The following is a 19,330-nucleotide window of genomic DNA, read 5'->3' on the forward strand; positions in this document are numbered from 1 at the left end:
TGTCACGTGACGCGTCCCTTCTCCCGGCGGGGTCGCCCCCTGCCGGCGCGCCCGGCGCCCGCGCGTCAACCGCTGGCGCGCGGGGCGCCGGCAGCCGTTAACCATTTCGTGGCCGCTCCGCCGCGGCCAGGGAGGGGGGGCCGCGCCGCGCGGGTCTCCCCTCAGCGCCCTGAGCGGCCGAGGCCACCGGCAGCAAGGAGCCCGACACGGGCAGAGTTTGCCCACAGCCGCGGTACCCTGCCGAGGACTCGGCGGAGACTTGGAGCCGCGGTAACCCTGCGCTAACCGGGATGCAGGGGCTACCGCACCGCCCGACCAGCCCTGGTGAACCGACCGGCCCTGCCGACTGGGGGGCCAGGCCCCCGCTGGCCCCATCCCAGCCACCGAGACAGTCCTCGCTCTGTGTCGGCGTCCTGGACCCGCCGGGGGTGTGGGGCCACCGACAGGGACTGTCCCGCTGGCAGCAGGGAAGGTGTAGCTGCAGCTCTGCGGGGGACGTTTTTTCCTAATCCCAAAGCACAAGCAGGGCTGTGGCCGCCCACCCTTTGCACTAATGCCCGCGGCGGGATACTGACCCGCCTGCCTCTGCGCAGGACCGGTTTCCATTCCGGTTGTTCAGGGTGTGATGGAGAGGAGCTGCCTGGGGCTGTTGCCGACCATTCTCCCTAGCACCCAAGACTGGGGCCAACCCGGCCTGGGGAAAGCAACCCTTTGGGTCCACCAGCTGGGCACAGACAGGAAGGGAAGTCATAATAAAGAGCCTATATACATATATATATATATGTGTGTGTGTAAATATGCAGCCCTGGGATACTTTGACGACTTACTCATACATTCTGAATACGGCTGTGGCTATTATGTCTGGTCAGCCTGGAAGCGAGGCTTGGGAAGTTACCCTTTTGCACACCAAGGCTGAAGAAGGCAGTTTGGGATTGAACCTCAGCATCCCAGAAGTGCCCAAGAGGTTCCTCTCAAGGTCAAATGTGAAGCGGCAGATGCACTGTGTGCAAACATGTAGCTCTTCAGTCTTCACACAGTAAGCGACCAAAATGTTTGTAAATTTGGTCTCAAATTCCAGTTTAGCCTCCAAAATAAGTCTTGAATGGTGCCTGCCACATCTCTTATTGAACTTTATCTTCTCTAATAGAGTCAGCCTAGGCTTTTTTCAGACAAGTAATTCTCCAGTCGGTGGTTGGGCTCCTGACTGGAAGACTGTCCGTCTTCCAGTCTGAACTCCTAGCCTGACCATCACAGCCAATGGCACGCTGGGCAGTGACCCTCCTCTTCCATCCAAAGGCACCATGCAAATTGGATTTGCCAGACTGCTTGAAATAAGGCGATGCCTTGGGTGGAAGAGGTATAGCTCTGCTTCACACTGAAGATTTCAAAGCAACTCAGTATGATTGTTTTCACCCGTAGTTGGTGGTCTCCTTAGGGTCCATGAATGACTTCTAAAGGGCTCGAGAGGGACCCTCTATGGGAGGAAAGCAAGCTGATTGTCAGTTTTTGTAAATTTAAAGTCGGGATGAGAAAAATGTGCTCTATATAAATCAAATTACATGATATATGAGCTGTGTGTCATCAACACACTTGAGAGAGATCTGTCGGGACGTTCTAGTGAAGCAAACCTGACTTCCCCAGCTTCTCTTAGCTAATGAACTAGACTGCTCATGTTACCTGCTGTAATGTGGGTGCTAGGCCTTTGGGAGGCCAGTTACGCTGCAGACTCTTTCTCCTAGAAACATAACCTGAAATTAACCCCCAAACTTTGTTTATCTTGACCGTTGCACAAAAGAGATGCTGTCCCTATGCTTATTTACTGTGAGCAGGCAGGCTGGCGGTTGGTCTGCAGGGCTTGAATGGTGGTAGGAGAGGGCAGCGGCTTGCAGAGCTGGTGGCCAGGAGCCGAAGGACAGGAGCTGCTTACATGGAGGCAGTGGTGTGACCCAGGTCATGGGACTGCTATTCCATTCTCTGTAAGGGGGGTAAGAGCACGCAGCCAGCCCGGGCTATTGTAACATTCAATTAGTGCTTACACAGTGCCTTGAATAACTCACATGAAAAGCTGACTTATTATTATTATTGTTATTATTAAGCTAACAGTATATTCTCCATGGAGCTCATGAAGAGGAGGTGACGCACAAACAGCACATACAGTAGCAACTGCATGTGAACAGTGCCCCAGGAGTTATAAAGAAAAAAATTACCTTAATAATGGTTCCTCTGCTGTGGTGGGATTTTCCTCCCTTTAATTATAGTTGCTGTTTTCATTTGAAATTGATTAAGTGTTTTAGGATGGCAAACAGAACTGGTCTTTTTAGAAAGAACACTCAAGACAGCCAGCCCCAGCTAGGAGCATGACATTTTTATTTCTTTTTAAAGGACTCAGGATTTCTTTCTTTCCAAATGGGAAAAATTGGACTGGATTTGGTGCTCTCCCTAACACCTCACAATTTTTCCATACTAAGGAGAGGGGGACACCTGTGCCGTGGGACTGCCTGGAGAGTGTAAGACCTCACCAGAGGGCTACGCTGAGGACAATCCACCATACTGATTTTAATTACCTGCATTAGATGGAAGAGGCAAGAACTGGCAAGCGTTGCTCTCCGTGGAAGGTACTTATACAGATCTGCAATCTCTAGTCCAGAGAGTGGGGTACATGTAGCTTCTGCAGTGGAGGAGGGAACATATAATTTTTAAGAGTTATAACACGATTGTATGATGTATTGAGAGTTAAATTAAAGACCTCCTGCATCTATCACGCTTAGGAACCTTTCAGTATTTCTCTTCCATTTTCGTACATATGGGTCACAACAGCTTCCAGCAGTGCTGCTCAGAAGTAGCCATTGCACAATTTTGGTAGTGTCATAATTACATCGTTTTTCTACCACTTTCACTATGAATTGATACTGTCAAGGCATTGTGAACCTCTTATGCAATCCCGTTTTATCATCACGGAGGTGCTTCTGTTGGGAAGGTTGATGCTTTTGCAATTCTGCTTTAACACTTTTGCTGCCCTCTGGTGTTTTGGATATCCTGAATGAGGAATCACCTCCGAGAAACATCCATGGTCAGGAGAGGTATAATTACGGAGCCAGCTTGTACATAACGAGGGTAGAAAAGAACAGAAAGTGGAGAGGTACTTTCCAAAGTGTCTCCATGAGGATGATCCTTTGATTTCTCTAAGAGGGAGAAACTGATCAGTTTTTCCATGGCAGCAGTCCTTGCTTTCTCCCTAAGGGTGCCATGGTTTATGAATGGGAACATGCGTGAAGACTGCTGCCTTCCAGAACTCATCTTGCAGATATTTCCAGCAATTCAGTCTTTAGTCATTTCACTTAACATTTTCTATCAGTTTCAAAACAAACTAACAACAATACTAACTTTCTTCACTCGGCAAAAAAACCCAAAACCGAGAAATGGAAGCATTCCTTTCTACCAATTTCACCCTCCACAGCAGAAGTCAGATTGGTTTGCTATGGTAGGTTTGCTGGGGCACTACTTGCAGAATAGCTGTAGTTTCTTTTTTTTCCCCAGAAGACACCAGTGTGGTTACTTTGAAAATCAGATTTGTTGGGCTATTTTCAGCGTCCCATGATTTACACAATTTAATTGAGTAAAACCTTGCTGAAGTCAATAGAGTTGTTCCTGGTCACACCAAGTCGAACTCAGGACTAGAAAAAAGTAAAATGGAAGGTGTCACGTTCCAAAAAGTATAGTGACATTTAAAGTAAAGAAAATGAGATAATCAACTAAAATACTTGTAGGCTTACTTTAACGACAAAAGCATTATCTTGAAAAAAATGGTGCATGAGTATTTCTAATATGACTTCAAAGTGTCTTTGAATTTGAAAAATCCAAGCTGCAATGTTGGCAAAAATACTTGAAAGTTAGGATATCCTTACTGAGGCACCACAATGGTATCCAGAAATATATTTCAGACCACTGGAATGTCTTTGGTCATAATATTGCATCAGAGTTACATAATTACAATCACAACAATGAGCTTTTGTCGTTAATGTTTATGACATTTCATAATTAATGAGGTGATGACATTTCACTGACATAATACATTGAGCTTGTCTTGCAGAATAAAGGTACGTCGGGCTTCTCTTCAGCATTCACTCTTATCTAGGGCTATAAAATAGCTTTTTAAAGGGTCACCACTGGGTATGTTAGGGTTCTTTACTTTCTTAAATATAATGTGCTACAAACTCTACCATTAACACCAAGGCTCTGACTGTTCTTGTTTGTATTAAGGGAAGTACAAACACAGAACAAACAAGGTGGTCTATGCCCTTGAGACCATCTTTCTTTTATTGTTATCATTTCCCTTCCGTGTTTGTCACTCTAATAGCGCTCCACCATGCTGGGGTGTGTGAACCTGACTGACAACTGATGAGAAACACATGGAAAGATTATGTAAAAAGAGAAGTGGGACGGGTTATTTTCATTGCCTGGGATAAATAAAATGTAGAAGCTAAACAACCAACATCAAATAATGGCTTTTGAATTGAATTAGTTGGGGTTTTTTTTTCCAATTGTTTAAGCTTAGTGACCAAAGGTGGTGATAGTAGTAAAATCAAATACACACCTGCAATCTAACCGTGCCCATTTGAATTTAACTGAAAGTCATTTTATAGTCTGTTGGCTGATTTTCAGAGAGAGTGAGCATCCACAGTTTCTGCTCATTTTAGTGGAAGCTGCGATTGCTCAACATCTCTTAATACATCCACCTGCAAAGTATCCTGTGAGGTAAAGCATGTGTTCTGCCAGAGGCTTTGACTACAGAGGACTCCTGGAGCGTTGGGGCTGACTACATGAGTGCCCAGCTAACTGTGAGCATCACGATTAGCCAGGTAGGCACCTTCCTGGGGCAGAGCCACACACAGCTCAGATGCCTACAGACCAGTGCTTGGAAATGGCACTTTCCCACCAAGAGCATATGGTCTTCATAGACAAAATGGACAACAGATAAGGAAAAGATGTCATTTCCCCCACTTACTATGTTCGCTTTACTGCTGGGAGGGCAAAAAGAATACAAGATGAACTTGCCCATGGTGACGTGACAAGTCAGTGTCAGAGCTGTGAAATATATTTCTGTGTCCTGAGGCCAGGCAAAGTGCTTTAACCGCAAGGCTATCCTTCACACTGCAATTAAATGATGAATGTTAATTTTACAGCCGGTATAAATAAAGCTACGTACATACCGGGTTCAGTACAGTTTATACAATAGGCAGCTTTTAGACGTGATTTTTCACATCAGGCTGCTCTTTCTGTAAGATTAATATTTGCAATTTAATGTTAGTCTCCCACTTCCAGCTGGAGTGTGGACAGAAGGGCTCAGAGTCAGAAAGGCAGGTCAGAGTCAGAAAGGCAGGTCAGAGTCAGCTCGCTTTCTGGTACTCCCAAGGCTTTGCGACTCTGCCAGCAGTTTCTGCTGAGAGTGTGTATTACTCCTCACTGCTCCCTGAAACATCCCACACGCTGTAGTAGCTCATGTATTGTTTTGTTGTTTGGGGTTTTTTAGGCCACACCTGACAGGGAAGTCTAGCAGTGTAAGATCAGTCAGAAGCTGCCAGCTCTAAAGCAAAAAATAAACAATAAGTAGACTTTGGATATGAGAGCAGAGGTGGGAAGAAGACATGTCCACGATCCATTTGGCAGGGGGCTTCTTTCCTGTGAAATTATCCTTCCCCTTCTCTGGCCCAGCATCCTCCCTGCTAACCCTCTGTGCCATCTGCACAGCTGTGGGTTGAAGCTGTCGATCCTCCCAGGGCCTCAGACAAAGCTAGAGGCTGAGAAGGAAGCAATGGGTCCAAGACTGAAGAGGCTACGGACGGGGTGAGCTGGAAACAACAAGCAGCAGGCAGCAGCAGGGAAGTACTGCTGGAAACCCTTTGCAATGGTGAGGGAAGGAAACCCACTGGCGCAGCTGCAGGCAGGCTGGTTGTGGGAAAAAGCCATGCTGGGGCAGGGAGGAGCTGCAGAGGCTGCCCTGCATGGGCCCTGAGCTGTCAAATGGGAGTTGGGACACTCGGTCACCCCACTGTTCATGTCTAGTTGCTTCACAGCCCCAGGGCACCCCCCAGCCTGAGGCAGGGCTATCGGTGGGAGCTCCACATTCAAGCTCTGAATAAGCCAAAACTCTAGACCAAACTCTTGTGCCCCTTTTCCCTTGCCTTGCCTGGGATCTTTTCTCTTTGGGATCCCTACAAAAAGGTTGGGGCAATTCTGCCAGCCTGATGGAAGTGGTGGGAAACGAGCCCACATTCAACAAGTTTGGGAACCCTCCTGTTGGCAGGCCAGAAGACTTGAGGCTGCGGGGCTTGCCACGAGGTGTTCCTACCTGGGCAAGACCTGACCGTTATTCTCCAGCCAGTGCAGGTCCCGTCACCAGGGACTGGATTTCTGCCCCCGTGCTGGGCCGAAGGGACAATCTGTGAAGGCAGGAAGGTAATTCAGCCTCGCTCCTTTTGGCCTGACCTTGACCAGCGTCCTATTGCTTTTTACAGGAGTGCCATAGGATGCGGAGGTGCCCCAGTGGTGCAGCTGTGGTCGCCCACGTGGACACGTGCCCAACAGGAAGTAGCCTGAGACAATGGAATTCATTGCACACGTATGTTCTTTGTTGATTGCCGTGCTGGAAACAGTGACCCAAATGTGGCAGTTTTGATGTCCCCTCACTCCAGCCTCCACTCCCCTCCCCTTACTTGTGAGTGATTCATGCAGAAAGCTACACATCCTTCCCCAGGGACAAAATGAATAAGGCTCCCCCCCACCTTTCCTCTGTATTCATGCATTAGCATCTGAGATCTGCCGTGCTCTTGCTGCAGTTTCAAATGGAAAGGCTATCGCTTTCCTGGTGTCCCAAGTAATTGCTTAATCTGCTTGTGCCTGTCTGTACCTCTGCCAGGCAAGGGGGTATGCACTAGCTCCTTTGAAGAGGGTATTAAGGGCATTTGTCTACTGCATACCGAAAAATCAGGAGCTTCTCCCCTCCCCCTTCCCCTTCTCTACTTTGCTCGCTCTGAAAAAAAAACAGAAACAAAATAAAAGTCATGTTTGCAGCACAGTGCCAGTGGTACAGTTACTCCACGGGGAAAACCTGATATATCCACCTATTGTCTGAGCCACTACTAAGAGACCTTAGTGAATGAGCAAGTTATGAAAACAGGTATCCTTCCTCAGAGATTAATGCGATATTTGCGTCTGATATTTCCTGCCATACAGCACGGATTATTTGTGCCGATGGACAAATGAGAAATACGACTTTCCAGAGGGGGCAGGAGTGTTGCAATGCACCTTTATTGTCCTCCTCTGGAGCAGCATATTAAATTCATTTTCCATCCATCCCTGTAAATACATTTCCTATAATTGCTACTATGTCATATGCACTGTAATCCGTCCCTTCCTACGTCAGCTGCATTGTTGTAACCCCCCCTCCGATGTCAGGAAAACTGTAATCCTCCTCTTACGTTACATGGGAGCTGCATCTCTGACATTTGCAATTACATTCACCCAAAGTCAGACAGAGCAGGGACAGAGAACAAAACACCAATTTCCAGATCATGAATGTGATGAGTTCTCCAGCGTTTTGAGTGTGCACGTGGGTGTTTGAAAGTAAGGTCAAAGGCATTTTACGCACTCGGGAGCTGGCTTTCTCTAGTCACAGACCAGACGAAGATTACTATTGGTGCCAAACATGAGAAGCTCAGCAGAATTTTTACATGGCATTGAATCACACATCGTACATTCTTACATACTAGTTCTGCACGTAGGCTGTGATGAAGGGGAAGACAATAAATAACATTTCAGAGAACAAAGGGTTAGCAAAAATCTTGCTTCGTAAGCCCCAACTGATGAAATGACTCCAATGAAGAAGGAGTGGGGGAGGTGGGTTGGCTGGGATTTTGTGAGTGGGACACCAAGGCAATCTATTTTCAAATATGTACACGCATGTTACGCTTCAGTCCCCGGGGCTGAGCAAGAGCCTATGAACAATAACACACACAAGGCAAATTTCTTACGTGCAATTCTTGGCACAAGCCAACCCTGAGTTTCCAGGGAAGCAGAGTACAGGGCATATGGCATCTAAATATATGCAGTCATGGATGACAAGAAATATGGAAGAACTTTTTGGATGGAGTTGTTTGTTAACATCCTGAAAATAACTTTCACAAGACAGATACTGACAAGACAACTCAAAACCAGATGGTTCTCCAGTGATTGTTTCAAAAGAGCTTTAACTTTGGGGTGGAGTAAGCAGTTTGTACTATTGGAAAAGATTGATTGTGACTCCTCAGATAGGAAACCGGATGTTCATATCTCAGTTAGAACTACCCCTCTCGTTACGCAGCTGATATAACCAGAGAGCACACAGCTTTGTCCTCATATTCAGCAGGATGTGTTATCTTCAGAAAGTCTTCATGTTGCATGCTCTAGATCAGCTTTGCGTTGGCTCAAACTGTGTTTTCTTTCTGTTGATAGCCACTACCTCTCAGATCAGTGATAGAGCTTTTATTTTCCTGCTCAATTTATGCTTTTCTGTTTGGCAGATGATTCCCCAATCTTGCAGTACATACCTGGAGAAAACCCTTACAATTAGTTCTGCAACTACTAATCTTGGTTAAGACAGACCAGTGTCTTGGTTAAAAGAGATGCCTTTTTAGAAGGTAATTTGGGATCAGGTATCCTTGGAATCTATTTTCCTTATTAGGATTTTATTTTTTTGATGCCATCAAGATTATGTGAGTATGTCAAGATCATATTCTATAGGTATTTATTTTAAATAATAACATTGCTAGATGCATAAGCGTAGAGGGTCAGATTAGGAGGAGTTACACAGCAATCCTCACTGCAAGCAAGGGTGAAAAAGTCAGGAACGGAATTCATCTGAAACTTCTGGTCACCTAGATGCCTGCGTAGGAGATGAGCTCTGTGACATGGATTCTTCCAGCCAGGATGATCCTACTTTAGTAAGTCACCCATGTCAGCAGGGCTTTTTGAGCTGAAATTCTGTCATTCGTAATGGAAGGAGGAAGAGTGTGAAGAAGGAAAAAAACCCCAAGTATTGATTTGCACTGGGTTCCAGTGCAAAACTCCTTCTCGCAGATCTCTATGTGGGCGTGCATGTGCACTACCTGTAGCTGCAGATGGCACATCCCATCAGGGGTAATGATCTGGGACTAAGAGAACTGGTGGCCATAGAGTGCATAGTCTGGAAGGCCTCTGGAGGCATCTTCCTGCTTCACTGCGTGTCAGTAAAAAACAACCTGATGGCCAAGCCTTTCTGTAGACTCATTTGTTAATGACAATAAGAGATACTAGATAAGAAAGTCCATACATTTTCTAGTTCACCCCTTTGACAGCATGAAATTATACTGGTTGTTTGTAATATCCAATGAAGTCTAAGCTGAGATTCAAGGCTTTAACCCACTAACAATATTGGTAAATATTTTCCTCAGTCAAAAAGTAAATTTTTCACTTTTGAAGCCAAAGTGATAAGCCATAAAGCAATATGTGCCTTCTCTGTTAGCGCTAGAAGGTACTTCTCCTGATGCTTTTTGGAATACAGAATAAGCTGCCTTACAGAACATGCATTGAAATGGATAAGCACAAGCTTGCAGTGTAGTATGGCCAAAGTACAGGACGGAGCAACACTCATCACCACAAGTAGGATGGGGCTGTGGTGAGGACACCTATTACTGCATCTTCACAAGACAGAAAGGTATTATGGAGGAACCTACAGCAGGCTCCTCTGTTTTCAGAATCTCCACATTTTTTTGCCGTTTTTCATAAACAGGAGGCTTGTTAAATAACACAACAGCCACATGAGTGTTTAGAGAGAATGTACTCATGCAACAACCTTTATGAAAAGGAAATATTAGTTTGGGAATCCGGGGTTAGAAAAAAATGTCAAGACCAAACCCACAGAATGAGCAATGAGTATTAAAGGCATGAACAGCAGTACAGTTCACCAGGCGATCCGGTGCTGCTCACTGGAGCCATTCAGTGAGGAATTCCCAGTGATAGTGAACTCCCCAGAGTATGTGTCTAGCTTCATAAACGGACAGAAAGACAGTCTCTCTTGATCACATTGTTAATGGCAAACTGCCTGTATGAGAAGAGAACAGAGTGGGGACATGTGGCTGATCACCACTTAAGAGCCTGGGACTTGGGCTCTCTGACTGCTCACTGCATTTTTGAGGAAAATCTGGGAATGCCTGAAGGTGAATTGAAGGAGGATATCACTGGAGCCTGGGTGGTGGAAACGTAGTGATAGGAGATAGCAATACTGGGCTGGTGCTACAGACTAGGGCATGTCACAGCCTCCTGAGCAGAAAGAAACTTGCAAAAATTTGCTGCCTGTCATCAGAGGGATGACTAGCGAGGAGTAGTGCTATTTGCAGTGATGGATGAAGGTGCGTCTTTTCCCAACGAATGCGTCGAGGATCCACAAGAACTCAGCAGTCTCTGTAGGACGGGCTACTCCAGCTGGAAGCACCACCTTGAATCACCAGCAGCTCTCTTCACCCAGGGCTTCGCTCTCAGGCTTACCACATGTGAATAATGTATATGTGCAGGCACACGCCTGTGTCTGGTGGAAGGATCCCTTCAAAATCATCTTGCTGCTGCACGTGGAGGCAACACACCCAACGCCCAGCGTTACCTACCCCTGGCAGACTGACATGGCCCAGGACGGAGGGTGAGCCACGAGGAGACAGGTGCAGATGCCCCATATATGGAGGATTTCCATATTTTATCAGTTCACATTTCCATTTGGAATGAACACTCAGAGGATGTGTCCTTGCCAACTGTGCTGGCGTATCATCATGTCCTGACACAGAGGGACCAGCAGTTCTGCACTGCCCCGGCAAATGTCACTGGAAAGGACAGGGAAACTTTGCAGAAATACCACTTGCGTAGGCTGCTGGCCTTTACAGTCTCATCGGTGAATCGTTTTACATAAAAGCCATTAGTGGACATAATGTAAAAACACAGCGAGTCATAAACCAGTCATCCTAATAAACCTAAAGCAAAAAAGGCTGGGTCCCAGCCTGGAGTAATGGTGGCAACTTTTTGTCACTGGAGTAGCATGAGAAAGCTGAATGCTTGTCCTGGATACACGGCAAGGAATACGCTGGAGCAGGGAGCAGCGAAGCCCTCCTGGGGAGGGAAGACACAGCTTTCTGAAGCTGTGGGTACCAGCCATCCCCCTGCCAGACCGCAAAGACCGAGGAGGGACAGGTTCAGGCACGCAAGGATGCTTTGCTGCTCTGCTTCCCGGGAATTGGTCTGCGCCCTCCAGCATCTGGCTTACCCAGCCCTGATCACAGCCTGTCCTGGCATCAGTGCCTGGTGCTCGCCATGCTGGTGATTACTTATCTTCCTCTGGCCTGTATCTCTTCCAGGCTGTCCTTGTTACCTGTCTGAGTAGGAAACTACACATGTGCATCGCTCCTACCCCAGAGGCAGAGGGGAACCGTATCTTCCCCAGAATCAGGATCACTCCAGGCGTCTTTGGCAGCCACAACTTTAGAGCAAATGCAATGAGATCATACCTGTGTTTCTGTAACCTACAGTCCCTGAGAAAGATGGGAGGAGATCCTATGTTTGTTTTTCGCAGAGGTTCCTTTGTTCTTGCCCCATCTGGGAGCTGAGCTGGCAGGAGAGCAAGAAGATCAAGCGCTCACGCAAGCAGCGAAGAGCAAGCCATCTGCACCGGGATGTCTTGTTTGGATAGGACCTTCACTGCCATAGCTGGTCCACTGGCCATGAGCTTTGCTGTAACCACTGTACTGCTGTGGTACCAGCGTAGGGGATGCTGCACCTGATCACCTCCTGCATCTGTCCCACCAGTGCTGGCCCACTGCAGGCAGCACGGCTTAAAGCATCCTTGCCTTAGAGAGAGGACATTTCCCCCTACTCCTAGTTTGTTCCAATGGTGCATTCCCACCTAAACCATGGATGTTTTCTTGGGATAGCAGACCCTCAAAAAAAGGAAGAAAGAAGGAAAAAAAAGCTTTAAAAAGCCTTAAAAGAGAGAAAATCGTCAGTGACCCCTGCTGGACACAGATACAGGTTATTCCTCTTGGGCTTCCCACTCAAGTGCCAGTGGTATATGAGGCTGGCTGAAGCCCTTGGAGGGGCAATAGCAGTAGTTAAACTATAATGAAAAAAAAAAAAGTGGAAGAAAGCAAATATTGCCACATTTCCCCCTCTTTCTGCGTACGTTTCAGTGCATTATGGAAGCTCGCATTTTTCCCTCTATCTCAATTGCAAAGTGCCCCTTGTTGCAAGCTTTTCCCCTTCAACACCTTTCTTTCTCTGCCTTCATTTCCCCGTCTGTAAAACATGTAATGGGTCTGACCCTCCTGGCAGTAACAGCATGTCTGTACGGCACAGGGAGAAGTGTGGACACGTGTAAAGCACAAATGCGCGCTGTTGGCACAGCCCCCCATCAGGGAGCTGAGCAGAAAGGCTCTGCGGCTGCTGAGGCTTGCTCTGCGCAGCAGTCCTGCAGGCACACTGTGACAAAATTGCCTTCTGCTGTTTGCCAGCAAGCATGGTCTGCCCAGCTGCAGGGACCCGCTCCGGAGGAGCCCTTTTCCGGCAGCCTTGACCCTTCCGTTGCTGCCTGCTGTCTCTGCGGTCTCCATTTAGCTGCTGCCAAGACCAAGCACGGGAAGCTCTATATACCTTGCCAGCTTCTTCTCCCGGGAAAAGTCCTGGTCCCTTGCCCTCCGCTGCTGGATCAGTGGAAGTCTTTCCATAGGCGTAGGGGGGTGCAGGCCTGCACCGGGAGGGACCCTGTGCTCTCCTTCCTGCCTTTTAAAGCCAGGTCTGGATGTCCAGGCAGGAGCAAGCCAGGCTGGCTGTGCATCCCATCCTCCATCCTTCCTGGCCCCAGGGACAGTGTAAGGGGAAGGGTTGCTCCCGGGGTTCCCAAATGGCTCAGCTTCATCTCCCAGCGGCTCCCCAGCCAATGCAGTTGGTTATCCTTGAAAGCCCTTGCAGCTGTCGAGTCTTTCATTCACTCTGGAGCCAGGATAATTGGTGTGCTCGAGGTCCAAAATAGTTTAAGACAACTGCATCCTGTCCACCTAAAAGTCACTCTGCAGGTCCTCGCAGACGTCCCCCAGCAGCTGGTTAGCGTTTACATGTGCTGTTTTAACAGCCGTATTTCGGAAAGGGAGAAGAGACTTCTGTAACGTGTACAGTTGTCTCAACTGCCTTGGAAAAAAACAGCACACTGTCTGTCCTGGCCTGACTGAAAATGCCCTCAGCCAATGCTAACTGTGCCAAAACCATAATTACCTCGTCTTCCTTGTTCTTCTGGGATAACCAAGAGCTGTTTTTTATAGGCGATAATAGCAGTGCTTCTTCTTTCTCTAACAATCTCATGTGAGCTGCTTTTGTCGTCTCCATTTCTTGAATCCATAAGCAAAAGAAATCGCCTACCTGCTCTGTAATTATGTGCTAACCACTGAGCACAGAGGTGGTATATTCTTCCTGCTTTGAGGCCGATGGGCTTTTGACTACAGCATCACCTGGTGTTCAGAGGTCATGGAAGAAGATGCATACCACCACCAGAATAGAGATTGTGGTGGTGTGGTCTTCAGTTTCCAAAGCTGCAGCACCTTTCTGCATAAGCAACTCCACGCAGTCTGTGGAGTGCATCCTCATTATTCAACCCGGGAAAAATATGAAGCGTCTGCAAAATTTGGCTCACTGTGTACAAAGGATTTGGACAAGTTCTGGTAGCGCTCTGGGTACCTCCACAGAGTGGATGTGGTGAGTCTGGCAGGGCTGACTGCCCACCCACTAGGTTAGATTTTCTGCTCAGTGACCAGCATTAACTTTTGACTTTAATTTATCTATGCACAAGAAGAAAAGAGGAAAAAAAAAAAAGAAAGCCTTTGCATCATGGGCACTTTTTTTCTCTCTAACCGCTATAATCCAACATTCACCTTCCTCCTCTCCCAGCTCCTGGGGAAAAAGCCTTTATATCAAACAGTCGTGTCAGCACAACAGTCGTGTTTGCCAGGTCAGTAAACAGCAGTGACATATGAAGCTGCAAACAGGCTGAATTTCTGTTTTAACGATGAGAGAATTTGAACAAATACGCGTGAAGTATGACCCCATTGCTTCCACTATCACCCCCAACATCAAAGGCCCTGCTGACTCAAGAGAGCAACACAGATGTCTGTGGGTAGAAAAATCCTTTTTGCCTCTACACCATGAAGGACTAAGTCATGAAGAAGACTTCCCTGACACACAGTCTTTGCAGCAGGAACAAGCCCCATGGTCCTAGGTTGTATGGAGGAGCCGAACGCAGTAAATGAGCCACAGGTAGTCACTTATGAGTAGCCTGCATTAATAAGTGAAGAAGGACATGTAGCCCCGCTTGTCCATGCTGCTTAACTGCTAGCTCACTCTGTGGGTCTGTTTTGGACTGCGCCAGCTAGCTCTCTCCAACACAAGTCTACTTGGAAGGGGCCTAATCCTGCACAGTGAGGGGCGCAAGTGCTGCACGGGGTCAGTCTTTGGCTTTTTTTTTACTAGTAGGATGTGAGTGACAGAGGGGCTTAGGTGCTTTCACCAGCTGAAATCAGTGAGCAACTCCTCAGTATTCAGGATCTGGCCCCTTGGATCTGATGCACAGCCCAGAGCATGCACACTGATTCAACGGGCCCTGGACAGACAATGCTGACTCCCCCCTCCCTGTGCACGTGGCATTTTTAATGTCTACATTGTGTTAAACAGTGAAAATGAATGCTTCCCTAATAATTGTTCTCAGGAAGTAACATTATATTCAGGGTGCCCTGCAGAAACACCATGAGTCAGAGGAGAGGTAATTCCAAGATAATCTTGCTGTTAGCTGGGGTCCAAGCTATGAAGAGTTTGCGCAGCTTTGAGAAAACAGATCCCGGTAGGACTGTAATTTTGAGTCTATCATCCTTTATTTTCCTTTTTTTCTATGAAGATGGGCCTGCTCTGAACCCCAGGCCAGGCTTATTGCATTGCCTGTGTTCACAGGGGTAGAAGTACCCTTTGGATACGTGGCTTGCATCATTAGTCACAGACTTTGATCCTTCTGCTCCCATTTCCTCTGTGGCACAAGCCCAATCTTTTTCTTTCTGACACCACTCTGCAGGGCTCAGTCCTTTCACCACTGCACCAAACAGCACTGCAGTGTTTTCAATAGCTCGTCAGGAATCCAGTGACCCGGCTGCAGATGGAAATGCCCAAAATATTCCAGTACATACGTGTTAATAACATCCAAACATTGTTGAGCAATAAAATGCAGTGGGGCTAGTACGATACTCTGGAGGACTGCAGAGCCCTGTCTGGGGGGTAGGCACGTGAAATGGCCAGCTCTCTATGCCGTGCAAGCTTCGCTAATGGCTTGGACATGTCAGACAGATGGACTGGGCACCAAGCCTCATGCATTTAATCTGTCTCTCGGATCGGAAACTTCTTGTGCCAGGGGTTGAGTTGCACAGGCAAGAAGTTAAGCACGCTGATGGCTCTTTGTAAATACCACATTAACCGCTGGCATTTTCAGTGACCAGGACTTCAAAAGCACAAGGCAAAGAATTGGAGTTCTCTGGGCATGGGGTGTGTGGGGGGGGTGTGTGTGTGTGTAATGCACAGGGACAGGATGAGAGGCCAGAGAAATGGGTTGCGAGAGGGAAATTCTGATTAGGTACTAGAAAAGTTACTTTTCCTGTGAGAGTGGTCATGCACTGGACCAGGCTGACCAGAGATGCTGTGTGATCTGCAGCCTTGGAGATACTTAGAGCTCAGCTGGACGAATCCCTGAGTCATTTGATCTATGCTGGCCGTGCTTTGAGCTGGGGCTGGGACCAGATGTCATCCGAGGTCCTGCCTGACCTGCACAAGTCAGTGGTTTTATGACTCTGTGGCCAGTGCTGGCCAAGTCACAGTGATTTAAGAAGACATCCCGGGGATGGAGACTGAGCTAAATTCTCCTCTGCTTTGTAACTGTTAAATGAGAAGATGCAAAAATCATCTTACTCTCCTCAGGGACTGTGGGGAGCCACTCCGCATCAGGGATTGTATCTGCTATTGCTTGTCTCTAAGCTACAAATTTATTAAGGCAGGATTTCTCTTCTGGCTGATAGCTTATTCACAAGAAACGCAATTCCAATCAGCTGTGGAGCATGCAGTTCCTGTTCAGCAGCTGACATTTCGGGAGGGATCACAAAGCCATTGGGACCCAGCAGCAGCATTTTGTGGTCAGGGCACAGAGCTGAGCTGTGGGAAACCCATCTGCCTCTTTCAGACCAAGCGTTGGAAGTGGGATGTCCCACCACACAAGGAAGTCTCTTAACTCCTAGGTCATCCTCTCTTTGGCTCCTGGCTATTTAAAGAGCCTGTGGAAAGTGGAACAACTCCAGCAGGAGTGACTGAGAGCAACCCACCCCCGGAGAGCACAGAGACACGGTCAGGAGGAGGCTGGAGACATGGGTTTCCCTCGAGGGGTGAAGCAGATGGCTCTGCGTCGCCCACATCCTGTGCGAGAGCCCTCAGCCCCGGGACACGGAGGCACCGGCACCCCCACACGCCCTGCGCTGTGTCCTGCCACTTCCACACAGCAGGAGGGGAACGTGCACCGGGAGGTGTTTGCCGAGGATCAGACCAGGGGCTCCATCCCCTGCAAAACTTACTGCTCGTTTTTCCTGCCAGAAGGACAAACCAAACAGTCCCCCCAGGCAGGAAGGGAGCAGGGGCACGGGGATGCCCGACACACCTTAGCCAGATAGCAAACAAGAGAGTGGGAGGTGAGCAGGATTTATGGCTGTGACCCTTGAAGCTTTCAGCACTCTTACTCTATATAGTGGGTAGTTTTCATTGAATGAATTGCAACACCATAACAACCTCCTGCACTCATTAACAGAGGGGGAGTGTGTGTCTACATGTGCATTTCAAAATAAAAATCAAGCATTAAACTGGTGAGAATTATTAAAAAAAAAAAGATGTAGAAGAAAAGCTATAATAGGAGAACTGAGCGCCAGCATTTTCACAGGAACTGTCTGCTCTTTCCCTTTTGGTCAGTATATTTGCCCAGCACATAAACAATATTGCTCACAGAACTCACAAGGAAATCTGACCGGCAGCGCAGGCTGCCTGGGTGGGGAGATATTTTTGTCCTAAGGCCCAAAAGAAGAACAAACAATATTGAGCAGAGAGCATAGGTGAAGGGCAAGGCAAAGGAATCCAGCTCCGGGGCAGCATGGGGAAGATGGGTATGTTGCTCAGCGGGTGAAAGCAAGGCCCCTCATGGTCAGAGGAAGCACCCTGGAGAGTTTGGAAGCGGGAGGCAGGAGCAGGAGCCGGAGATGGGGAGAGTGGAAGAAGAGATGAGCCCGTGGTGCTCCCACGAGGAGGGAAAGAGTAGGAGGAAAGTTGAGCCGAGTTGTGGGCAGAGGCTGCTCAGCCCAGAGTTTTAAATGTCAAGATGAAGAGCTTGACTAAGCGTGGAAGGGAAGGGAGCAGGAAGGCAATGGAGGGAAGGGGCAGCCCCGCGGGTAGGGAGGGCACCGGCACCGCTGGGCGTTGTGGGGGGACCTGCTGTGCCCAGCACAGGGTGAGCGCAGAGTGAGAGGGGAGGAGAGGCGGCAGCGCAGTGCTCCCATGGCGGTGGGGGTGTCCTGACATCCCCAAGAAGTGCTGGGTGCTGTGGCGGTGGGAACAAACAGCCCTTCCAGGGACCTCCACAGTAAACAGGAAGGAGGACATAAAGCTGCAGCCGGAGAGTCCACTTGGTTTTGAGGGAAATTTCCTCCATCTTAGAAAGACTGAGGCATGCTTGCAGCTGAACAGCTAGGCCTGAGGGAAATACAGCCTATGGATGGAGGGCAGAGCCCCACTGGCCCCTTGCAGGCAGGCCCACACCAGCGAGCATCACGGTAGAGCAGTGTGGAGGAGTGCAGGTGCAGCTCCCCTCCCTAACAACAGCTTCACCCCATATGTTGTGTTGGCACCTTCTCCATGCTCAGGTCCCCCCATCACAAGTCTCCCTGATCTCACTCTCCAGGGAGGAGGAGTCCCCTTGGCATTTTCAGATCAGCTTCACACATCCCAGCCACCAGAGCAGGCTCCCCTGTGATGAGCTCCTCCGGAGAGCTGCCACCCAGATGCAGTGGCTCAGCCTTGCATGAGGGTGGTGGCTGCTGGCAATACCACTCACATCTTGGACTAGCTTCCTCTGCATGCTCAACCCCTGTCCCATCACATACCATCCCATCCTGTCCCATCCCATCCCAACCCGTCCCATCCTATCTTACTTCATCCTATCCCATCCTCAGGCCAGGAGCAGCAGCCATGGGAAGACCTGGCTGTACAGAAGCAGCAGCAATGCAAAGGAGATGCAGGAAAACACAAATTGAAGACCTACCATGAAAGCTTCAACAGATGGGGCTGCGAATGTCTGGCCTTAGGGGGCACATCTCCATTGGGTCACATCTCTGACCCCATCTCCTAGTGCCTCTGTGTACGAGCTAGGTGAGGTGCTGTAAACGGTGCTACATGACCCAGGGAAGCCATGCTTTAATGGGTTTGAAGAAGAAATGTCACACATGGGCTTTCTTTGATGTCTCGTCCAGATTTGTTCTCTGACTCTCCCCAGCAATGTCTGCTGTCAGCACGTCTGTCCTGGGCAGCACTGGCAGGGGAGACAGGGCTGCGGGTGCCTCCCTTACTCTGCACTGTAACCTGACTTGGTGGAGGTAGAAGAAGTCCTCCTGCAGCCTTGTCTGTCATACCGCTGTCACCCCTGCTGTCAGCAAGCAATGATAGCAGAGGGGAAGTGTTGGTTTTCCAGCAAGGATTATTTTCCTAAGGATTCCTATCCCTTGTGAGTCACTGGAGGTTTTTCCACTGACGGCAAGGAATGAAGTCCTAGCACTGAGATATTAAAATAATGTGTGCAATGGTCAGGAATGTCGCTTTATCAGCTCTTAGGACACCATTTGGTTATAAGACAACTTTGATTAGAGCGGAGATACAGCTACTTACAATTTAAAGGCCACATCTTCAAGTGAAACACATGGGCACAGCACTCTGTCCAAAAAACCTGTACTACCCCAAACCAAAGTGCTAACCTGGTATATGTTTAGCCCACTGTGGACTTAATTAAATCCTTTTGTCCATGAGAAGCATTCGAAGTTGGGTTTCAGTGCTAGACGACCACAATCCCACCATGAGTTTTGTACACAGAGGCGCTTTGCCCTTTCCCAGAGCTCACCGTGGTGGGGTAACATCAGTCACGGAACGGTGCAGCAGATTTCGCAGTGCAGAG

Source organism: Grus americana, chromosome 1 (assembly GCF_028858705.1).
Source record: "Grus americana isolate bGruAme1 chromosome 1, bGruAme1.mat, whole genome shotgun sequence".
NCBI classification, from domain to species: Eukaryota; Metazoa; Chordata; class Aves; order Gruiformes; family Gruidae; genus Grus; species Grus americana.